At 36.7% G+C, this 25,815-nt stretch overlaps 1 protein-coding gene across 2 annotated transcripts in view; it reads left to right on the top strand.

Moving 5' to 3' along the window:
* The first annotated feature begins 705 nt into the window (after positions 1 to 705).
* LOC148942449 (TBC1 domain family member 13) overlaps positions 706 to 25,815 on the top strand; it is a 231,952-nt gene continuing 206,842 nt past the window's right edge. Inside the window, exon 1 of one of the 2 annotated variants that reach the window (XM_089102906.1) lies at positions 706 to 775. The gene's annotated coding sequence lies outside the window, so the exon portion shown is untranslated. The remainder of the gene's footprint in view (positions 776 to 25,815) is intronic. The other variant, XM_089102907.1, reaches the window with a different exon arrangement.

Below are 25,815 nucleotides of genomic sequence, written 5' to 3'. Positions count from 1 at the left end.
TGCTCACGATACATGCTCAGCTATTACTTAACACAAAAGAAATTTCGTGTTTTAAGTAATTTATGAAATTGCAAAAAACTTCAGGATTCTAAAGATAATTATATTTCCAAATAAAGCTATAAACTCTTATATGTTTTTTTTTTAATAGTAGGACTTTCAAATTATGGACTACATGGTTAGGATTTATGACATTTATATTGAACAAAATAATAATATAATCAACAAAATAAAAATTACTGAAACATAACTTGTGGTTAGCTTTAAAAAATGCTGCATTTTTAGAGCGAGATGGAGTTATGGTTCCTATAGACATTTCAGAAATGCATAGGGAAATCCGTCTGTATCTTTTCGAACGATGGCCCAGAAAACACTACGTTTCAAGGTAAAGTTTTCAAATAAACGCATTAGCGTGGATGAAGATAAATTCTAAAAGAAGATTATAAAGGTTCAAATAGGGGTAAAATCTTTTAAATAGACAGTGTCTCACAAACAGGGCAAGAAATTCACAAAAATACCAGACTTTTCGGTCACATATGCAGTGACCGTCATCAGCAGTAAAACTACTGGTCTCAGAAATTATCTAAAAGAAGATTATTGGCTAATTTGACTCCCTTGATCCAGACCACAGACAAGAAGTATTATCATATATTACATACCTCTTGTCTGTGATCCAGACGGATGTTAAACTGAAAATTATTTATGGCAATACTGTCATTAATGACAAGCTATTTGAAAATCGTGCATTGTTTAAGATCCAAGCTGGTATATAAACAGTGTGAGTATTTCTTTGATGTAAATTATTTTATTAGGATAAGGGATATGGTAACAATAAACTAAGAGCCCATTTTCACAAAGATGAGAGCTGAATTAGTTTAGTTGGAGGTACTTGAATGAAAACTTTTAGAAGGGCATCCAGAGCCTTAATGTGATCATTGGAAGGGTAAAATTCTACTTTTGGCTATCTTGGAAACGGGTTAAATGAAGAAAATGAAACTTTCAGCGATGGGTCTACAGGCTAAAGAATGGTTAAATTTCTCATTGTTCATATTATTGACTTACAAATAAAGTAAATATACCCCTTGATGCCTTTTTTTTGCTCTTTCCAAACATAACAATAATTTTTGTTAGAAATGAATTTGGTAAAATTCTACATTAGCTACTTTTGGCTATCTTGGAATGGGTTTAGGTTAGGAAAATGAAACTTTCAGGGATGGGTCTATAGTCTAAAGTATGTCCCAGGAAGGTATTTTGAAGTAACTACCTCTAATCCTTCTCCCTCTAGAGGGTCCTGAAATTTTGCCTACATGACAGGTTTATACCCATTGAAATTTTGACAAAACTACATTTTACATTAATTTTCAGTTATCAGTTTCTTTTTCCCTGGCTTTAGCTCTGAAAATGCAAATTCAGTTATTTGAGCAGAATTTTAAGCCATATAAATAGTTTATTTCAAAAATTTAGGAAATGTATTTGTATATCTTTAAAACCTTATAAATTGGGATTGAGCAAAGTTGTGAAGCTGAAAAAATTTTTGTTGTACTTCATTTAAGCAGAACATCTATTTTGCAAGGTTTCACTTTTATAACACACAGATTTTAAAGGTCCTCAAAGGTCAGGACCCTCTAGAGGGAGAAGGAGTGGAGGTGGGTACTTCAAAATATCTTCCCGGGACATACTTTAGCCTGTAGAACCATCCCTGAAAGTTTCATTTTTAACCTAACCCCTTTTCAAGATAGTCAAAAGTAGCTAAAGTAGAATTTTACCATGAATTTTGGTAGATTTCTACGAAATCATATTATTGAGTAATAACTGAAGTGAATATACCATTTGATGCCTTTTTTATGCTGATTACAAATATAATAATCATTTCTGTTGGAAATGAATTTTAGCCCCCCTCCCTAACCCAACCCCCACCCCCAAATGTGCAAATATGTATATGTATCCTGAATTGACATATAAGGGGGGGGGGGCTAAAATTCATTTCTGACAGAAATGATTATTATATTTGTAATCAGCATAAAAAAGGTAAATATCTACCAAATCATATTATTGACTTACGCATAAAGTGAATATACCACTCAATGCTTTTTTTATGCTGATTACAAATATAATAATCATTTCTATTGGAAATGAATTTCAGCCCCCCCCCCTTTATGCCAATTCAGGGTATATATTTCTACACTAGGGGGGTGGGGGCAAATTTTATTTCTAATGTAAATGGGAGGTAAGTTTAAACTTTACCCCCACTCCCCCTAATGTAGAAATATATACCCTGAATTGGCATATAGGGGGGGGGGGGCTGAAATTCATTTCTAATAGAAATGATTATTATATTTGTAATCAGCATAAAAAAAGGCATTGAGTGGTATATTCACTTTATGCATAAGTCAATAATATGATTTGGTAGATATTTACCTAAAAAAAGGCATCTGGTATATTCACTTTATTTGTAAGTCAATAATATGATATGGTAAAAATTTACCTGAATTTCATCCTCACCCCTATATATACCAATTCATGGTATATATTTGCACATTAGGGGGGGGGTGGTAAATTTTATTTCTGATGTAAATGAGACCTAAGTTTAAACTTTCCCCACCTTCCTAATGTGGAAATATATATACTGAATTGGTATATATATGAACAACAAAAAATTTAATAAAGAATGTCCTGGGAAGGTTTTAAGTACCTACCTCCACTCCTTCTCTTGAGGGTCCTAAAATTTACCTTGGGTAAAGGTACCAATGATTTAACAGTACAGTTTTGGAACCCCTGTTGAAATTTTCCTTCAAAATGGAATAACTCTGCTTATCTATGACTTGGGGCACCATCTCTTGATTCTGTTTTTGTATTTCCACAATAGGAAATGTTGACACAATATCTAGTACACCTAGGTAAGAAAAGTACATTTAATTCAGTCAGTTTCCTGTTTTCAACAAGAAAGTAGCACCCAACAATTTTTCAGGCATACAAGGTTCAATCTGCTGTTACTTGGTTATTTATAAAAAAAAAAAGTTGGGATTAGCACCAATGCATCAAGATACATCTGATTTTATCTGAATTCTAGTCACATTTGCTTTTCATTGATAAAATTAAATTAAAATGGCAATGAATATTCCATTGTGAAAACTAGGTTCCAAGTGTCAAAAATTCTTGTTTTAATGTAGTGGAATACCAGGTGCACTAAAAATGTTCCTTTAGTCTATTCAAATGTAGATAATTGCTTCTATAAATTGCTTTATTTCTTTTGCAAATATCTTGTAGTGACGTTGTCAAAATTTTTGACAGACAGCAACAGACCCTGTCAAAATATAGGTGACTCTCTCAAAACTTCACTGAACCTGTAAAACCATTGAGAAATAATTGGTGTCAAAATTCCAGGGCCCATTGACAAAAATATAGCTGTTGAATTTATTGGTGCCTGCTATGGCCAAAAATTGCAGAGGTTCACATGGAAGTCATTTTTCCCTTTCCTTAGCACTTATCAATGAAACTGAAAAAAAAAAAAAATTCAAATTTGGATTGGAAGTTGAACTGCAGCTTGACAAATACTATGCCGTTTTCTTTAGCAACAGAAAAAGCAAGGTGCCAGTTTTTGTCAGTTGGATTCTGGACTTACTGGACAAAGGATAGTCCAAACTAAAAAGTTTCAAGTGTATTAGAATTGCAGATCACACTTTGAAATGGCCAAATGTTGATGACATTTGCACTGTCAACAATGAACACATCTTTGCTGGGCCATTAAAAATGACAGGAAGTGGGCCATTCCAGATAGCATTTGGATATGCTATACCTGTGGTATATATGCAACACATTGTAAAAAGAAAAATTATGTGATCTAGGTCACAACATCACACTCCTTATGATTAACCAATTTTATTATACTAAATACTAATACTACATACTTGAAACAATTTTGTTAGTTTTATTACTTTTACTTTTTGAATAGTGTTCTATACTTTTATACATTAAATGAAGTTGAAGAAAAACAAAGAAACAAGTATATACGTGTCAAATACACCTGGTTCTGCCTACAGGTATTCCCCAAGTATTTGACACATGTCAAATATACCTGGTTCCAACAACAGGTATTCCCTAAGCATTTTGACACTTATTGAATTGGGTTCTAACTTACATTGAAAACAGGCACCTTTTTTGAGGTGTAAAATTTGTAGGTGAAAATGCTCTAATTTCGGAAAATCAGAGTTGTTTACCCTTTTCTGATAAAACTTAAAACTTCTCATCAAAGAGTTATATTCCTAGATATTTTTCCTACATACTGAAACCCTTTTCAAACCAAAAGTCTTTAAGTTAAGACTTCTGGAGTAGAAAAGCTGGTTTTTTTACAAAAACTGTCAAATCATTGGTACCCTTACCCTACATTTTGACAAAACAACATTTTAGCTTAATTTTCAGTTATCAGTTTCTTTTTGAAGGGTATTAGAATTGCATATCACACTTTGAAATGGCCAAATGTTGATGACATTTACACTGGCAACAATGAACAAATCTTTGCTCGGCCATTGCAACAGACAGGAAGTGGGCCATTCCAGATAGCGTTTGGAGATGCTATTCCTGTGGCATATATGCAACACTTTGTAAAAAGAAAAATTATGTGATCTAGGTCACAATATCACACTCCTTATGATTAACCAATTTTTGTATACTAAATACTACATACTTGAAACAATTTTGTTAGTTTTATTACTTCTACTTTTTGAATAGTGTTTTATACTTTTATACATTAAATGAAGTTGAAAAAAAAACAAAGAAACAAGAATATATATGTCAAATACCCCAGGTTCTGCCCACAGGTATTCCCCAAGTATTTTGACACATGTCAAATACACCAGGTTCCACCCACAGGTATTCCCAAAGTATTTTGACATGTGTTGAAATGGGTTCCAACTTGCATTGAAAACAGGTAAATTTTTGTTGTGTCAAATCTGTTGGTGAAAATGCTCTAATTTTGGAATATTGGTGTTTTTTATCCTATTCAGATAAAACTTCAAACTTCTCATCAAACAATTATATTCCTAGGTGTTTTTCCTACATACTGAAACCCTTTCAAACCAAAAGTCTTTAAGTTAGGACTTCTGGAGCAGAAAAACTGTTTTTTTTTTTTTTACAAAAGTTGTCAAATCATTGGTACCCTTACCCTACATTTTGACAGAACAACATTTCACCTTAATTTTCAGTTATCAGTTTCTTTTTCTCTGTCTTTAGTTCTGAGAATGCAATTCCTGTTAGGATAAAGGTACCAATGATTTGACAGTTTTTGTAAAAAACCAGTTTTTCTACTCTAGAAGTCTTAATTTAAAGACTTTCGGTTTGAAAAGGGTTTCAGTATGTAGGAAAAACATCTAGGAATCTAACTGTTTGATGAGAATCTTGAAGTTTTGTCTGTAAAGGGTACAAAACTCAAATTTTCCGAAATTATAGCATTTTCACCTACAAATTTGACACAACAAAAAAGTCATCTGTTTTCGACGCAAGTCAGAACCCAATTCGACACCCGACTTGGGAGTCGAACTGATGATTCAACAGTTTATTTAAAAGACCAGTTTTTCTACTCTAGAAGTCTTAATTTAAAGACTTTCAGTTTGAAAAGGGTTTCAGCATGTAGGAAAAACATCTAGAAATCTAATAGTTTGATTAGAGGTTTGAAGTTTTGTCTGGAAAGGGTACAAAACTTCAATTTTCCGAAAATTAGAGCATTTTCACTAACAAATTCGACACAACAAAAAAGTTACCTGTTTTTGACACAAGTCGGAACCCCATTCAACACCCGTCTAAATACTTGGGGAATACTTGTGGGCGGAACCTGGTGTATTTGACACATATATTCTTGTTTCTCTGTTTTTCTTCAACTTCATTTAATGTGTAAAAGCATAAAAGACTATGCAAACAGTAGAAGTAACAAAACTAACAAAATCATATCAAGTATGTAGCCTAGTATTTGGTTTAACAAATTTTAATAGACATTATTAAATACAAATAGTATTTGGTATAACAAATTTAATGTAAAAAAATTGTTTCACTAGCATTTCGGAAGGGATAGGGTCTAGGAAAACGGGAGTGGAATTCAAGAAATTTAAGAAGTTTATTTGATTTAGTGGATTTTATTTTCATATGCAGATTCTTAGTTTCGTCCAAAACGTATTCAATAAAATTTGTATTTTTTATTTGGATGAAGGATAAATAAGGGTATAATCTAAAAAAATCTGGGGGCAACTGCCCCCCCCCCCTGCCCCATAGCAATTTACGCCCCTGCATGGTATGAGGCCAAGCAGCAGTTCCTCAGATGATGGAAAAATCCAGTGTCTGTAAGTAAAACTTCAAAGTTTAAAAAAATCTTTTTGTTTAAATATTCTTTCATCTGAAATATTATTAGAAATAATAATCATCAAAATCTCTCATGGCGCAGAAAGCACCCGTAAATTCGTCAGCTATGGTGCCTATGGTTTCGTCAATGGATCCTGGAATTTCGACACCTATTATTTCTCATCTGTTTTACATGTTCAGTGAAGTTTCGACAAAGTCACCTATATTTCGACAGGGCCTGTTGTTGTCTGTCCAAAATTTCGACAAGGTTACTACAAGATATTCGCCAAAGAAATAAATCCCTTGATAGAAGCCAATATTTACGCTTGAATGCGGCTGAAGGAACATTTTTAGTCTGCTTGGTATTCCACTACATTGAACAAGAATTTTCAACACTTGGAACCTAGTTTCGACAATGCAATTTCCGTCGCCATTTTCATTTAATTTTATGAAGAAAAAGCTAATGTGGCTACATTTCAGAGAAGATCAGATGTATCTCGACACATTGGCTCTTATCCCAACTTTTTCTTGCAATAAATAACCAAGTAGTGACAGTTTGAACATTACATACCTGAAAAATTGTTGGGAGCTCCTTTCCTGTCAAAAACAGGAAACTGACCGAATTGAATGTTCTTTTCTTATCTGGGTGTACCGGATATAGTGTCCACGTTTCGCACCGTCGAAATATAACGACGGCTCCAAGAGATGGCGCTCTAAGTCACGTCTAAGAAGAGCTATCCCGTTTTGAAGAAAAATTTCGACAGTGGTTCCGAAATTGCACTGTCAAATCATCGGTGCCTTTACCCTATTTGAGTAGACTTTTAAGTCATATCAATGGGGTTTTTTTTTCAAAATTTAGGAAATGTAAATGAATATCTTTAAAACCTTATAAATTGGGATTGAGCAAAGGTGTAAAGCTGAAATTAATTTTGTTGTACTTCATTTAAGCAGAATATCTATTTTGCAATGTTTTAAATTCTATAACACATAGATTTTTAAAGGTCATCAAAGGTCAGGGCACTCTAGAGGGTGAAGGAGTGGATGTAGATTCTTCAAAATACCTTCCTGGGACATACTTTAGCTTGTAGACCCATCCCTGAAAGTTTCATTTTCCTAGCCTAACCCCTTTCCAAGATAGCCTAAAGTAGCTGGTTCATGTTCCAAAATTATGCCAATTTGAAAAAAGGAAAAACCAATCAGCAATGATTTGTAAAACGATAGTTCTAGGCTATTCAATTTTTGGCCTGACAAGAGTTTTCATGGCAAGCCTAGCCTATAAAATTTTGTGAAATTCCTATAAGCCAGCTTGAACTTAATTTCCTGTTCCTGAATTAACAGTGGCATCAATACACAAGACTTGGGGAAGGGGGTATTTTTCAAATCTAGGGGGCAAATTTGGCGTTTTTTTTTCAATTTTGCTCAATGAAAATATCCCACAAAAGATTTTTTCAATGAAAATACCCATAAAGAGGTAGTTTTCAAAATCTATGTAGGCTATGAAAATTTACTAAAATATCTAGGAGGCACATGTGCCCCTGCCTCTCCCCCTGGCCTATTGACACCACTGTGAATGAACAAGGTAGATGGAACAATGAAGCCTAGCAATTGATGGATTAGGGCTAGGATAAAATTCTTCTTTAGTTACTTTTGGCTATCCTGGAAAGGGGTTAGGTTAAGAGGTTGCAGATCTACAAGCAGAAAAATCTAAATTCTTGAACTTGGTTCTGTTGGCAAATATGGTCAAAAGCAAAGGTCTTTAAATTTCTGACATGTGTATCTGATAAGTTTGATGTCTGTGCTTTCCAGGGGTTGCTGATGTTATAGCAAAACTAGCCTAATGAATAATCAACATATAGGGTAATGTCTGGTATGATTTGAACTTTTTTTGAAAAATGTATATCCAAGCAGTTCTCTCATTTCTCTTATCAACATCTGATGTGTGGAGGACAAAAATGGCTTTGCACCAGGTAAAAGAAACATTTACAAGTATCATAATTTTGTTTATGCTTCTATGCTAAATAGTTTGCTCAAAAATTGTAAAAATGCACAATTGGTCCATTTTCTGCAATAATTTGAACCCATCAAGAAGTGGCCGGGGTGTTAGAATTTTTGTCTGGTGATTTTCAACCAGTTCAAAAATAACCAGAAACGTCCTAGTTGAGGGTTCAAAACTTTTTGAGCCTCCATGTTTTATACTCCCCCAATGGTTCAAAAGTAATTTTGTTTTGGTTGTTTACTTCAATTATTCAGATAAAAATACAAAATAGGCACAGCTGAATAAGAGTTCAAAACTTTTGGCAAAAGCTAACATAGGCCAGTTCTTTGTCTTTAGTATTTTTGAGGTGGAATGGATCAGATCCGACTAGTGTGACAGCTCCATAAAACGCCATTTCTTCGGCGACGATAGCAATGTCATCGATCTTAGGCCACATGAGGACTTTTTCTTTAAAGTTCAACCACTTCATGAATTTAAGCTCAAATTGTCCTTTGTTGAGGAAGTCTATCACTTGACCAATAAACCAACCCTTTTCGCATTTCTTTCTGCTAAACCAAACTGGATAGTACTTATCCAGCTCAACTTTGACTGGCTCTGGGACTGCCTTTCTCACTGGGATGGTGTCTGAGTTGAAGTCGCTAAGCAATTTGTTTAACTGGACAGATGAAGACTCGGCTTCTTTAATCCTAGCTGACATATTGCGACACTCAGACAGCTGCTTCTGCTTTTCATTCTTCTTGTCTCGAAAGTCTTCATTTGTAAGATGTTGATGAAATACTCACCTCCTCTCGACAGTATTCACAGGAGCCTTCTTATGAGTTAATAGTAGTCCAAGACATTGCAAGCTGAGGAGCCAACTTTTGAGGTGTATGCCATTGGGCTTGGGTGTGGCTTGATGAAGTGTTGCCATTGCCATCTTAATCACTGTCACCTTTGAAGATCTTGTCCACAGGGATTTCTGGCACAGGAACTTGGAAGTTATTAACAAAGGTGTGAAGGCTAGTATCAAGGTCTTCTTTTTGACTGACTGGTGAGTTTGGAGGTTTGGTCACCGTTTCATTTGCACAGGATTGGGAGACACATGAAGTAGGCCTGGTTTCTGTCTGAGTTTGCAAGAAGAGACTCTCATCTTCCAGCTTTGGTTTCAACTGCATATGGGCAATATTCCAAAACTCTTCAACTCTGTCGTCTCCTATCATGTTCTCCAAAGCTTTGACAAGTTATCTGAGGCAGGACTACCATTTTTTGCTGAATATCATCAATGTTGACGACAAAAATAGTGTCGTCAGGTAACTTGACATGCACTGCAAGCTTCTCAAAATTGATTGTGGCTATGTCCCATGGGTATAGACTGCAAGCGCGGAATCCGCTTTTTAGTGCCTCTTTCCTCATATTGTTTGGCACGAATCCTGCAATCACCGATGCAAAACCTATTTTGTTTACTTCAAACCTTGGTTGGCGGTCTCTGACTCTAACTTCCAAGTCTTTTTCCCTCAAAAAGTCTTTCCCTTTCTTTTAGGCTCCAAAAAACGGCAACATCGAGGAGTTGCAGAATAAACGTAGTATTTGGCGGCAGTATTACCAATTCAATTTGTTCTTCTTTGCATAGTTCACTCAGTTTGATCGTAATATGAGAGGCATGCGCATCAAGAAACATTAGTACAGGTCTCTGGATGTTGTTTCGATTCAGGTAAGGAACCAGAACATTTTTCATACTTTCACAAAAGTTCGGGCCCCGCACCCAACAAGTCCCTTACGCAGAGGCATGCACAGAGTCTGGCCAAGCGTCCGCAACATTTTTGTGAACTTTTCTCGACTTGTACTTGTAAACGATAAGAGGCTTTGCATATTCACCAGCGCCATTGACCATGAACAGAACGGTAAGGTTCATTTTCTCTTTCTCTTTTCCGCCTGTGTTCTGTATAACTTGGTGGCGGCCCCGCATTGCAAGAACATTTTTCCGTGAAGAAGGAACAGAAAACTTGTCTCATCCGCATTCCATATTCTTCGGGGTCAACTGCTGGATCCAGAAACTCTTCCAAGTCCTTTTTCTTTCAAGTAGTTTTCATGGTTGAGACGCCAGTTTTGATCTTTTTGCCGGTTACAGAAGAAAGCCCTTTGTGAAGATTCTCAAGTTTTCTTTTAGAAATGGCAGGATGTCGTTTCAGAAAGGAATAATACCAGTGCTTGGTCGGTTTTCCAGTCACTGATGAAGCCCTGTGGTTTGCTTTTTCCATCATAATTGTCACTGTGTCAAGCAGGTTGGCGTTTGATAATGGGAAACCAGTTCTCTGGTTCCACAAAATAAACTGCTCGAGTTTTTTTTCCTCAGCCTGACTTAGTTAAGAAGGTTCTCGAAGTTTGCTCCTCGCTCGTATCTTCTCGGTCTCTACTTTGAACCCCTCCTCCTTTTTCTTGACTAGATGGTTCTGCAACGTCGTTACAGGAATCGAGTACTTCTTCGCTATTAATTTCATCCTGGACGGTCCCGTGAAGTAATCTTCAACAGCTTGCTTCAAGATAAAATTTTCAAAAGTTTTGTAGCCTCCTCGTCCAGTTGCTGGTGTCTTTTTCATCCTCTTCTCCTTCGCTTGTGAAGCTCTTCCATCTGTACTCTCTGCAAAGCTTACATCTTCACGTTCCATGTCCGTGTTGTTTTCTCATTCGACTGCTGCCATGTCGAATTCCGACTCAGAATCTTCTACGGGAGCAACAACGTATTTCCCTGGAACTGGCTTTTTTGGGGCAAGTGCATATTTCCAAGGTGCCAAAGTTTTGTGCTTTGTTTTTTACTTTTTCTCAGGTTTCACTTCCTCTTCCCAGTCACTATCATCTTTTGATCCTTTAGCGTTAGTAGGTGCTATAAACTTTGGCTGGAAAGTTTAGTTCCTTTTCATCTTCCGTGGCGGCCCCACTGGCAGCAACTCTCCCGAGTCTAGTTGGCCTGAAATAAAAACAGATCAGAAACAACAAAGTCAATAAAGTCAAAGTCAAATCCGTTTCAGTAACCTTTAACACAAGTTTTTTTTTTACATGCAAAGTGGGTAAAGCTTAATTTTGATGATTGTTTTGTCTAGATTTTATTCCTCTTCTTTTTTTTTTAATTTGGCACCCACTACTGCCAAAAATTGCATAAGTTTGCATGGAAGTCTTTTCAACAAAAATGGACTCTCGTTTTTTTTTTAAGTTCTTAAGATACTTATGGTGTTTAAATTCCTCTTTTTCACTTTCCTTAGCACTTTTCTACAAAAAAAAATCCAAAACTCAAATAAAATTCTCAAATTTGGATAGCCCTATTTTTCGTGGGGGGAGGGGGTATTTTCCGGGGGATATGTTCCGCGGTGGAGCGTTTTCCAGAGGGGATAAACGCCGGTTACCGTCGAATGTATTTGATACTCATTTGAATGTTACTTTTGATGATCAACTTTTGAATGTAAAATACGAGTGACATTGATCTGGTGTAACACCTTTTAAAGACAAAATTATGGCGAAAAAAGGTGACATTATAAAAAACCTATTGGAAATGCCTAGAATTTTGTTTATCAGAATTTTAGTATCCTTGTTTAAATATCTGAACAACTTTTCGTGTTAAAAAAAAAAGAAAAAATCTGATTTTCCATCATAAACTCAAATAACAATTATAAAGCTGTTATACAGCCTTTTCGTTAGTATAAAAAATTATATTAATTTAAACACACGATAGTCCTACTGTCCCTCCTCATCCAACCTTAATATTATCAGGGGCAGGCCTACACATTAATTCACAGTTTGTATGCAATTCAATAAGGAACTTAAAAATTTTATACCATAATATCTGTTTTGCAGACCGTACTGTAAATTGCAGGGTTGAGCAATTTTCCATCTAGAAATTTTTTCCCTCACCCCCAGTTATTTTTTATTTTTATTTTATTTGAACAAACCTTGTGCCTGTATTTTTATTGAACAAGGACGTCAAAACTTCCCCTCCTATGTCTGAAAAGGTCATTTTATTGCCCCCCCCTCATGATATTATCGGCGACTGACGAAGGGGTGGATCTAGGGAGACCGCGGGTATCAATCCCCCGTCTGCACCCTTATTTGGGTTGTTCTCTGTTTTTATGCCTTTTTTTTAAATCAATAAAGAGTATTTTTCGTGATTGTTAATTACAGCGACACACTCAAGAAGTTTGATCTGTTTAAAACCGATTTTTCTGTTGATTTCTTTGTATGTACTTGAAGATATTCGGCTTAGCCTGAGCGATACGAACTACTATGCAGGCATATTTCAATTAAATATTTAATATATAGAGTTGGTTAGGTTAGGTATAATGCGTTCTGGGTGACCTGCTTTAAATAGTTCTCTGTTGTATTTCGATAATTTTGTTAGTAAAGTATTATATTTTCACCATATTTTGGTATTAATTAAAAAAAAACTTTCCGAAAAATAAGTTTTTCAAATAAAATTAAAGGACATTTGAAACTTAAGATCAGGATATACAAGTACCTGTTAAAATTCAAACTCAAAACGACCAGAAATTACTATTAAAGAATAAATGAGACCCAAAACGAACAGAAATTAAATAAACAATCATAGCAGAAAACATACAACAAGTAATAATATAAATGAATAAATAGATCTTAAAGCAAGTAATGCTTGGATTGAATATGAAAATCAAGCTTAAAACGAAAACAAATATTTTGCTATTGAAGTATAAATGAAACTTAAAACAAACAGAAATTAAATAAACAATCAATGCAAACAAACATTATATATTAATGTAAATGAATAAACAAATCTTAAAACGAGTGAAACTTAAATTGAATATGCAAATCAAGTTTGAATCGAATAAAAATAACTATAAACAAGAGTTTGGGTATCGCCTCACTGCAGAAGCCTAAAACCTACTGCGTCATTGGCGCTTTACTGAAAAAATTTTTTGAAATGTTTTCACTTTTGTAACTTTAAGAAATCAAAAACTAATTAAGATTTTAGGGAATAAATATCAGCATATGTATATTAAATTGACAATGCAAATTTTTTTTCAGTAAACTCATTTAAATTATTTTTTCAGTAAAGTACAAATTATATTCTGGCTTTTAAAAAGCATAGGGGTTTTGAACCCTACTCACATTAATATATGCTCGTTTTAAGTTTGACTCTAATATTTATTTTAATTTTTTTTCTGTTTTGGGTTTCATTTATTTATTGATACTGATTTGGGGTAGTTGTATTCTTCGTAGATTATATGATAGTCCGGACGCCAGGTTTTGAAAATGTGAATCATGCACGACGGAATGGGGCTGCTACGAGATTTAGCCTAGCCAACCCTTCACCCCCTAAATTGACCATGCGGATTATAAAATACCAATGGCACTTGCTTGCGAGTGGTGGAAGACTCCGAAACTTGACATTTTATTATATTTTGGAGTTTTATGCAAGAAAATGCATGTTCCACAAAGTTTGAGGTGCAGTTTTCCGCTCAAATAGAAATGCCTAGAAGCCATAGAATGTTTTCATAACAAACTAAGACGATTAGTTTGAAAAAATGGCAGAGTTAAAAAAATGGCAAAACTATATGAGTCTTGAACAGTCTTGGAAAGTATAAACAAAATCAAATTGAATATTAGATATATAATGATATTAGTTGTTGAAAGATCCATCAGTTCAAGATATTTTTTTCACTGTAATTTTATTTTCATTTTCAATGCTGTAAGAACTGGAAAAGAATAAATTTGTAATATACGAGTAATTCGTATTCAGTGAAGCACCAATGACGCAGAAGGCTTTAGGTTTTTACAGTTAAAGAAGGGGGCAGTATCCAAATTTTTTTTGTAGTGAAACTATATTTGTCTTGACTAATCTTGAAAAGAACTAATAATTAAACTGAATATTTGATGCATAATGATATTAATTGCTGAAAGCTCATCACTTCAAAATTTTACTGTAATTCTAATATTTATCTTCAATATTAAGTACAAAAGAAAATATTTGTAATATAATTCGTTTTCAATAAAGCGCCAATGACGCAGTAGGTTTTAGGCTTCTGCATTGAGACGATACCCAAACTCTTGTTTGTAGTTATTTTTATTCGATTCAAACTTGATTTGCATATTCAATTTAAGTTTCACTCGTTTTAAGATTTATTTATTCATTTACATTAATATATATTGTATGTTTGTTTGCATTGATTGTTATTTAATTTCTGTTCGATTTAAGTTTCATTTATACTTTAATAGCAAAATATTTGTTTTCGTTTTAAGCTTGATTTTCATATTCAATCTAAGCATTACTTGCTTTAAGATCTATTTATTCATTTATATTATTACTTGTTATATGTTTTTACTATGATTGTTTATTTAATTTCTGTTCGTTTTGGGTTTCATTTATTCTTTAATAGTAATTTCTGGTCGTTTTGAGTTTGAATTTTAACAGGTATTTGTATCTCCTGAGCTTAAGTTTAAAATTGCCTTTACTTTTCTTCGAAAAACTTATTTTTCAGAAAGTTTTGTTTGATTAATTTTTGTTCGTTTTTGATTGCAAAAAGTTTCAAGTTTTTATGGCATGGGGGGTGGGATGGTTACTGTCCGATTATTCTTGACTTTAAAAAACGGATCTAGAACTTTCAATTTAAATTGAATGAGGTTTTTTTCAAAGTTTATACGATTACCTCTTTGATAAAAACCTTATATATGAACAATAGACAGCTTTCATAACTTGTGGACAGCGATTGACAACAATGAATGGATTGAAAAAATAGCTCCAATAAGGGGATTTAGACCATTTCACTTGCTGACACAAAGGGATCACGACTGTTTGGAATTGACCTTAATAGGATTTTGTGTGCCCAAGCAATTTTACATCTATCTCAGAGTATGTATTTTAACCTTATAGGCGGACAATTAGAATAGATTTCCAACGTGTTCCTCCCACAAAAAAATCCTTCACGTGAGTTATAAACCATCTTGAATAAGTTATGCCCAGGGCATAACTCAAAATGACTATCCCGAGGCCGGTGTGGGCTGTGTCGACACTGAAGTTTTTTTTATCAGAACTTTGAACTATTTTAAAAAAATGTGTATCTCAAATTTTTTATCTGATGCATTTAGGGCGTGGAGGAGGGGGTGGGGCTAGTTACCCTCCAATCTCTTTTGACTCTTAAAAAGTGAACAAGAACTTTCACTTTTCAGTCAAATGAGCCCTTTCTAAAGTTTATATAAGCATCCCTTCCATAAGAAATAATGGGAAGGATTTGGAGAAACCTTAAATTACAACATTTGCCCTGAGGGCTGTGGGGAAGTTGTCATCCTCAAAGACCTAATTTCCAGAACTTAAAACTACGTTTAATAAAATGGCTGTCTCAAAATTTTGATGGGATGTGTTTGGGGAAAAGGTGGGCGTGAGAAGGGGGTTAGTTGCCCTCAAATCACTTTCGACTATTAAAAGGGGCACTAGCCCTTTGAATTTCCAATCGAATGAGCCTTTTTTGAAGTTTCTACGACACCGCTTTCTATAAAAACCTTATATGCCCCCAGGGCATAACTTAAAACCCTTGCTCTGAGGGTTGTGGGGGATTGTCCTCCTCAAAAATATATTTTGTATCTGGAAATCAACTACGCTGAACAAAATGGCTATCTAAAAATTTTGATTGGATGTGTTTTGGGGAATGATGGGTGTAGGGGGGGGGGCTAGTTGCCCTCCCTAAACTTTCGACTGTTAAAAAGGGCACTATCCCTTTTAATTTCCAATCGAATGGGCCTTTTTTGAAGTTTTTGCGACAACGCCTTCTATAAAAACCTTATATGCCCCCAGGACATAACTTACAACCCTTGCCGTTAAGGCTCTGGGGGAGTGTCCTCCTTAAAAATATAATTTCTATCTGGAAATCTACTACGCTGAACAAAATGGCTATCTCAATATTTTGATTTGATGTATTTGGGGAAATAATGGGTGTGGGGGGGGGGGGGCTAGTTGCACTCCAGTCACTTCCAACTATTAAAAAGGGCACTAGCTTTTTGAATTTCCAATCGAATGAGCTTTTTTTTAAAGTTTCTACGACGACCCCTTCCATATGAAGTGCCTCTGGAAAAAAAATAATAAATAAGTAAATAATAAAACATTGGAGCCGTATGGCCTTTACTATAGGCAACGCTACAGCGTTGCCTCTGATATCAAACAGTTCGTGGTAACTGTAAGTCAGGAGCGACTCGGCTCAATGGTAACCGAAACTCAAGAAAACGGAATTTTGATACCAATAGATACTTCAAAAGAATCAGATTTTAATGCTGATTTCAAATATATAAGTTTCATGAAGTTTAGCCCTACCTTTTAAAAGTTACGTGCCTGAGAAAATTTGGCTGATTTTCGAAAAAAGGGGAAAAGACCCCCTAAAAGTTGTAGAACCTTAATGAACATCACACCATCATATTCAGCGTATCAGAGAACCCTACTGCAGAAGTTCAAGCTCCTATCTACAAAAATGTGGAATTTTGCATTTTTTGCCAGAAGAAAGATCACGGATGCGTGTTTATTTGTTTGTTTGTTTGTTGTCAGAAACTTTGACTTTCTCACAACTCTTTCGTTTTTAAAAAATGAAAAACTTTAGCGTAAAGAGAGAGGCGTTGAGGAGGGGATAGCCCATTTCATATACGGAATAATTTCTTTTCGTTTTAAGTTTTAACGTCGTTCCTTACTTTCAGTTAAAAAAAACTTGTTTTCTATTTAATTTCATTGTGATTAACCTAACCTCACTTCTTGAGTGTGGATGCTCTGCTTAACCAGCACTAAACTTGTAAATTTTGCCCGTCCGTGTCACCCGGTTCACATTCCCCCCCCCCATACCCCCAAAGATTTTGCTCTACGCCGACCTTTGAATTGACACTTCTATGATAAATCATAGGTAGCGCAGTAGCTCTGCCTAAGTAAAGAACGATGTGGGCACAATGTTATTTTTTTCTTGGTCTTAGACCATGGCACTTTGAATCGAAGGAGTTGTCGTAGAAACTTCAAAAAGGGCTCATTCGTTTGGAAATTGGATTGGCTAGTGCCCTTTTTAATAGTCGAAAATGAATGGAGGGCAACTAACCCCCCCACACCCGTCATTCCCCCAAACACATCCAATCAACATTTTTAGATAGCCATTTTGTTCAGCATCGTTGTTTTCCAGATAGAAAATATGTTTTTGAGGAGGACACTCTCCCACAACCCTCAGGGTAAGGGTTTTAGGTTATGCCTTGGGGGCATATAAGAACGACGTTGGTACAATGTATTATTAATTTCTTTTTCCTTTAGAGCAGGGCACTTCGTATCGAAGAAGTTGTCATAGAAACTCATTCAATTGGAATTTGGAGTGGCTTGTGCCCTTTTTAAAAGTCGAAAGTGATTGGAAGGCAACTGATACCCCTTCCACGCCCACCATTTCCCGAAACACATCCAATCAAAATTTTGAGATAGCCATTTTGATCCGCGTAAATGATTCCAGATAGAAAATATGTTTTTGAGGAGGTCACTCCCCCACAACCCTCAGGGCAATTATTCTAAGTTATGCCCTGGGGGGAATATAAGAACGATGTTGGCACAATGTATTAGGCCTATTTATTATTTTTTTCCTTTATACCAGGGCGCTTCGTATCGAAGAAATTGTCATAGAAACTTCGAAAACGGCTCATTCAATTGGAAATCGGAGTGGCTTGTGCCCTTTTTAATATTGAAAGTAATTGGAAGGCAACTAACACCGGTTCCACGCCCACCATTTCCTGAATCACATCCAATCAAAATTTTGAGATAGCCATTTTGTTCAGCGTAGTTGATATCCAGGTAGAACTTATGTTTTTTGGGAGGACACTCCCCCACAGCCCTCTGGGCAAGGGTTGTTAGTTATGCCCTGGGGGCATATAAGGTTTTATAGAAGACGTTGTCGTAGAAACTTCAAAAAAGACTCATTCGATTAGAAATTCAAAGGGCTATTGTCCTTTTTAATAGTCGAAATTGATTGGAGGGCAACTAACTTCCCTTTCACGCCCACCTTTTCCCCAAACACATCCAATAAAAATTTTTATATAGGCATTTTTTTCAACGTAGCTGAAAGCTCCGAAAATTAGGTCTTTGAGGATGACAACCCCCCCCCCCCACAGTCCCCAGGGCAAGGGCTGTAAGTTATGCCCCGGGGGCATAAAAGGTTTTCATATAACGCGTTGTCGTAGAAACTTCAAAAAGGGCTCATTCGATTGGAAATTGAAATGGCTAGTCTCCTTTTAATAGCCGAATTTGATTGGAAGGCAACTAATACCCCTTCCACGCCCACCATTTCCCCAAACTCATCCAATCAAAATTTTGAGATAGCCTTTTTGCTCCACGCAGTTTAAAGTTAAGGAAATTATACCTTTAAGCAGGACACTCCCCCCACAGTCTTCAGGGCAAGGGTTATAAGTTATGCCCGGAGGGCATATAAGGTCTTTATTGAAATCTTTGTCCTAGAAACTTGAAAAAGGGCTCATTCAATTGGAAATTCAAAGGACTAGTGCCCTTTTTAATTGTCGAAAGTGATTGGAGGGAAACTAATTCCCCTCTCACGCCTACCTTTCCCCCAAACCATCAAATCAAAATTTCTAAATAGCCATTTTGTTCAGCATCGTTGATTTCCAAATAGAAATTATATTTTTGAGGAGGACAATCCCCCACAGCCCTCAGGGCAAGAGTTGTAAGTTAGGCCCTGAGGCATATACGGTTTTTATAGAAAGCGTTGTTGTAGAAACTTATAGAAAGGCTCATTCGACTGGAAATTCAAAGGGCTAGTGCCCTTTTTATTAGTCGCAAGCGTTTGGAGGGTAACTAACCCCCCTCTGCCGCCCAGCTTTTCCCCAAACACATCCAATCAAAATTTTAATATAGCTATTTTTTTAAACATATTTGAAATTTCTGGAAATTAAGTCTTCGAGGACGGCACCCTCCCTCCCCCCCCACAGCCCTCAAAGCAAGGGTTGTAAGTTATGCCCTTGGTGCACATAAGGTTTATATAGAACGTGTTGTCGTATAAACTTCAAAAAGGGCTCAATCGATTGGAAATTGAAATGGCTATTGCCCTTTTAATACTCGAAAGTGATTGGAAGGCAACTAACACCTCTTCCACGCCCAGCATTTCCCCAAAAACATCCAATCAAAATTTTGAGATAGCCATTTTTTCCACGCAGTTTAAAGTTCAGGAAACTATACCTTTGATTAGAACACTCCACCCAGAGTCTTCAGGGCAAAGGTTATAAGTTATGTCTTGGGGGCATATAATTTTTTATTGAAATCTTTGTCGTAGAAACTTGACGAAGAGCTCATTCGATTGGAAATTCAAAGGGCTAGTGCCCTTTGAATAGTCTCGAAAGTGATTTCAGGGCAACTAACCCCCCTCTCTCGCCTACCTTTTCCCCAAACACATCCGATCAAAATTTTTAGATAGCCATTTTGTTCAACGTAGTTGAAAGATTTGGATTTAGGTGCCCTTTTTAATAGTAGAAAGTGATTGGAGGGCAACTAGCCCCCCCCCACGCCCTCCATTCCCCCAAACACATCCAATCAAAATTTTGAGATAGCCATTTTGTTCAGCGTAGTTGATTTCCAGATAGAATAATGTTTTTGAGGAGGACAATCCTCCACAACCCTCAGGGTGAGGGTTTTAAGTTATGCCCTGGGGGCATATAAGCTTTTTATAGAAGGGGTCGTCGTAGAAACTTCAAAAGGGGCTTATTTGATTGGAAATTAAGAGTTCTAGTGCCCTTTTTAATAGTCGAAAGTGATTGGAGGGCAACTGCCCCCCCCCCCCATACCCATCATTCCCATGAACACATCCAATCAAAATTTTGAGATAGCCATTTTGTTTGGTGTAGTTAATTTCCAGATGGAAAATATGTTTTTGAGGAGGACACTCCCCCACAACCCTGAGGGCAAGGGTTTTAAGTTATGCCCTGGGGGCATATAAGGTTTTGAAAGAAGGCGTTGTCGTAGAAACTTTAAAAAAAGCTCATTCGATTGGAAGTTCAAAGGGCTAGTGCCCTTTTTGATAGTCGAAAGTGATTCGAGGGCAACTAGCCCCCCCCCCCCTCCCATCATCCTCCCAAACACATCCAATAAAAATTTTGAGATAGCCATTTTGTTCAGCGTAGTTGATTTCCAGTTGTAAAATATGTTTTTGAGGTGGACACTCCCCCACAACCCTCAGGGCAAGGGTTATAAGTTATGCCCTGGGGGCATATAAGGTTTTTATTGAAATATTTGTCGTAGAAACTTGAAAAAAGGCTCATTCGATTTGAATTTCTAAGGAATAGTACCCTTTTAATAGTCGAAAGTGATTGAGGGCAACTACCCCCCCCCCCCCTCTCACGCCCCCTTTTCTCCAAACACATCTAATGAAAATTTTTAAATAGCCATTTTATTCAACGTAGTTGAAAATTTTGGAAATTAGGTCTTTAAGGATTCCAACCCCTCCCCCCACAGCCCTCAGGGCAAGGGTTGTAAGTTATGCCCTGCGGCATATAAAGTTTTTATTGAAAGCGTTGTCGTAGAAACTTCTAAAGGGCTTATTCAATTAGAAATTAAAAGGACTAGTGCCTTTTTTAGTAATTGAAAATGATTGGGTAGTGATAAACGCCCATTTCATGCCCGTAATTTTCCAAAACACATCCAACGCAAATTTGTAAAAATACATTTTGTTCAACATCGTTGAAAGTTCTGGAAATTAGGTCTTTTAGGATGATTACCCCCTCAGAGCCCTCAGTGCAAGGGTTTTAAGTTATGCCTTGGGGATATATAAGGTTTATATAGAAAGTTGTTTTATAAATCATAGGCAGCAGGATCGTGCTGCCTAAGTAAAGAACGGGGACACTCGAGAACGAGACCAGAAACGGGACTAAGTAAAGAGGAGGACACTCCTCCACAACCCTCTGGGCAAGGGTTTTTAAGTTATGCCCTGGGGGCATATAAGAACGATGTTTGCACAATGTATTATTTATTAATTTTTTCCCTTAGATCAGGGCACTTCGTATCGAAGAAGTTGTCGTAGAAACTTCGAAAAGGGCTCATTCAATAGGAAATTGGAGTGGCTTGTGCCCCTTTTAATTGTCGAAAGTGATTGGAAGGCGACTAACACCCCTTTCACGCCCAGCATTTTCCCAAACACGTCCAATCAAAATTTTGAGATAGCCGTGTTATTAACGTAGTTGAAAGTTCTGGAAATTCGGTCTTAGAGGATGACAACCACCCTAACAGACCTTAGGGTAAGGGTTTTAATTTATGCCCCGGAGGCATATAAGGTGTTTATAGAAAGCGTTGTCGTTTCCAAAGGGGCTCATTCGATTGGAAATTGAAAGTTCTTGTGCCCTTTTTAATAGTCGAAAGTGATTGGAAGGCTTGACATTTTTATAATAAAGATCGAAGTGGGTATAATGTATTATTTTTTGTTGTTGTTTAGACCAGGGCACTTCGTATCGAAGGAGTTGTCGTGGGAACTTCGAAAAGGGCTCATTCGATTGAAAATAGAAAGGGCTGATGCCCTTTTTAATAGTCGGAAGTGATTTGAGGGCAACTAATCCCCCTTCCACTCCCACCCTTCCACGCCCACCCTGTCACGCCCACCCTCCCTTGCCAACCCTCCCATTTCTGCTCTTAAAATTTAACCAAATCAAAATAGTGTAAGTGGTATCAAGTTTTCCCTTTCAGGTTAACTAGAGGAGGTATGTAACTAAATTAAGCAGTACTATTTGTGTCCAGATTTTTAAAAGTTTGTTGTTAAAAATTGCTGAAAATTTTTCTCCAGCATACAAATAGCAGGCCAAACTATAAAGTCTTAAAAAACGAGAAGATTTAAAGTATTTCCCCTGAAAAGACTATCTGTCAATATCAAACGAACAGAAATTAATTAAAAAAACTTTTCCACAAAATAAGTTTTTCAAAGAAAAGTTAAGAACTCCATTAAACAAAAAATGAGCAAAAATAAAATCAAATAATCTACCAACCGTGAAATTACCCCAAATCAGCATCGATAAATAAATGAAACCCAAACCGAACAGAAATTACAATAATTAACCGAGTCAAACTCAAAAAAAGCAGAAATTAACATAAGTTGGGCGCGAAACCCTTATACCTTCCCAAGGCCAGAACAAAATTTGCACTTTGTGAAAAAATACAAATGAATGTGCATTTTCAGTTTAATATACATATACTGATATTTAGTAATCAAAATGTTAATATTATTTGATTTATTAAAGTTATAAAAGTAAAAACATTTATATCTTTCCAGTAAAGTGCAAATTTTACTCAGTAAAGGAGCAATATTAAAACTTAAAACGGACAGAAATTATTCCGTACATGAAAGGGGCTGTCCCCTCCTCAACGCCTTGTTCTTTACGCTAAAGTTTGACTCTTTCTCACAACTCTATTTTTTAAAACAATAAAAAGTTTAGCGTACAGAGCAAGGCGTTGAGGAGGGGACAGTCCCTTTCATATACGGAATAATTTCTGTTCGTTTTAAGTTTTAATGTTGCTCCTTACTTTCAGTAAAAAAAACTTGTTTTTTTTCTATTTAATTTGCATTTATAAACCCAAAGTTTATTGACAAAGAATTTATCATCTCATAGTTCAGGCTCAACCAGTTAAATACATATGTCGGATCCAGTCCAATTATCCAATAAATGTAAGTAGGCTCAAGGCAACCCATTATCCAGTAAATGGGTCAAGTGAGAGTTCATTGCACCAGAAGTGGCCTTGGGGGAGGAGTCAGGGGACAGTCCTAATCAGTATCTAGAAGCCACATGCTACTCCTGGGATATGGGTTTCTGAAACTCCTAATAATTCAGTTTGAACTATTTGAATATGTCTGCCAAAATGTCAATATGATAGTTTTCTATTTACATTGTAAAATATCAAGTTGTAATTTTTGTATTTTTAAATCATTGATATTATTAAAGCATCGGGAAAAGCAAAGGTCCCAGAACTATTGCAGGATGGGGACTCATACATCTTTTCAAGTCTACACAAAGCACTTAAGCCAGCCTAGAACCCGACAGCAAAAAGCCCCTGGGACCTCCAGTATGAATGGTTCCATCATATTGGGACCAGGTATAGCTTTGTACAATCATACAAGGATTGCTTTGTGCAATCCTTGACCCATCTAGGTCACAACTTGGTTTTTCACACCTGATGATGCTCTTCTATCAACAAGAGTCAAAATCCTATACAAGCAATCTCAAGCCTATTACCTCTGATGCATTATTTTTTCATACTTACAAATATTATGCTACTATGGGGAGGCAAGCCATAATAGGTAACTAAACCAAAAAGAGGTGTTCCAGCCCAAAAAGCCCACCAAACCAAGAAGAACTGTCCATTAATCAGAATCCTTCCTCATGGGGCTTATATAATCAGTTTCTCCAAGCTGTTAATGTGCGGCAAGGTTTAAGGACACCCTAGACGGCCAATCATTTCGATCAAAAGCTTCTGTCAATCGATTGGCGTGTGCTTCAATCAACCTTCAATCGACTCTTTAATCGACCCTTCAAACTTGACCAAACCTAGTTTCAAGTTTAATTCTAACTAACGGCCAGATTTTTAGTTTCAGTTTAGAGCCGGATAGTGAAGTTTATCGTGTGTGAAATGCAGAATAATACTGATTTGGCGTTTCTTGCATGTACTTTGGTAGCACTAAAGTGGGAAAAAAAGAGGAAAAAAATGAGAAATCGCTTCCCTCATAGTCCTTTACTGAGCGTTCTGCGCGATACAGAACAAGAGGACTACAGGAAGTTTATCAGAATGGACCAAGATAGTTTTAATTTTTTACTCAAGTTAGTACGGCACAATATAGAGAAGAAAGATGAGAACCGCACTCCTTCTCTCGTCAAATTCCACAGCTTTGCTTCAAAAAGTGTATCGTTAATAATTTTTTCAGCAAATCGTTTTCGGTCTGGGTGTAGCTTTTTCATTTAAATAGCCCAACCTTGAGCTAGAATATTCTCTTCTGTCTTAGGTTGCTTGAAGTGTTCTGTTGCTAACTCCACAAGTTGGTCAGTGGATTCTGGCTGACCTTTTTTTCTCTTTCCCTTTTTCCTCTTTTTCCCCCCTTTCCCCCCTTTATTTTTCATTCTAGCTGAGAATTCCATCGAAAAAATTTCTTGCGAATGAACTCGGGTGAAATTTTTTTTCTTAGCACACTTTAATTTGCAAAAAACTTTAATTTTTTATGGATTTTAAAATCAGGATATAGGAGGGGTACTGCTCCTTCCTCATCCCTTCCTCCACCTCATGTTCGCAGAAACTACGGAGTGTGCTCATTAGATCAGAAATTGAGAGTTCTAGTCCTTGTTTTAATGTATTTTCCAAGGGGATATTTTCCCCGGGGGGGGGGGGGCGTGAGGGGGATAAACGCCACCCACCAAATAGGCTAATCGAGTTTCTACTGCTAGTACAATAATGTAAAATTCTTACCTTTGTTGTTTGTTTCAGCAATTTCAATCTGATTCCTAAGGAATGCAAGGTCATTGTAGTACCACAGGATGGAGAGGTGAATGGAGCTCGTCCGGGATGATGCAGATCATGTCTGCTGACCACGTACCTCTGGATACGGGGTTTCCCCTAACTAAACGCTCCGATCAGGGTGGCCTCAACCTCATGAGGCGGTTGGAGCCAACTCCAGGATTCTCAGTGTACAGGTCAATCCTATCTCTAACCAGTATCTAGCCCGAGGGTTGGTTCTGCTTGCAGCCTTCCACCCGTGACCCATTGCAACGAATAGCTTAGCAACTGTCTCCAATGACCAACCTTCTTGTATCCCATCACGACCCTTGCTTGCCCCTGGACTGAGAAATGACCAGCATTTGAATCTTCTTAACCATGGTGGCCTCCATATTGCCACCTAGAGTGCATTATCACTGAATTTTCCCGGAGCTAAGACACTTCTGGCGATAGAATTGAAGAGTCTCCGCATCTCTATTACTAGGATAACGGAAATCCACCTAGTTGGGAACGGGAATGATCCCATAGGTGAGGGATACCACCTTCTCTGGTCTGGCCAGACAACCACCAGAAGAAATGGAGTCGGACTAGTTCTTGATGACAAATCCAAGAAGTGTCTACTGTCATTCACTCCCGTCTCGGATAGAATCGCTAATGCTCGACTCAATCACAAGCAAGGAAAAATTACGGTCCTTGTTTGTTATGCCCCGACTAACGAAGCTGACACCAAAACAAAGGACACTTTCTACTCTGCCCTGACGAATGAATTGTCTAAGATATCCCTGCACGATATTGTCATTCTCCTGGGTGACCTTAATGCAACTGTGAGCGACAACCACGACTTCTGGCGACAAGTCATTGGACCAGTTACTCCGGATTCCCTAAATGACAATTGTCTAAGGCTTCTACAACTCTGCAGCATGCACAACCTTGTGATTATGAATACCATGTTTGCAAGGAAGGACATTCACAAATATAGATGGTACAGCAACGACGGCCATACCAAAAAAAGGATCGACTACATCCTCGT

The sequence above is a fragment of the Artemia sp. Qi Xiang Cuo genome, chromosome 17 (assembly GCF_049724085.1).
Source record: "Artemia sp. Qi Xiang Cuo chromosome 17, ASM4972408v1, whole genome shotgun sequence".
In the NCBI taxonomy this organism is placed as follows: Eukaryota; Metazoa; Arthropoda; class Branchiopoda; order Anostraca; family Artemiidae; genus Artemia; species Artemia sp. Qi Xiang Cuo.
Note: the sequence above shows the minus strand (reverse complement) of the source record. Positions and strands in the feature narration are given on the sequence as shown.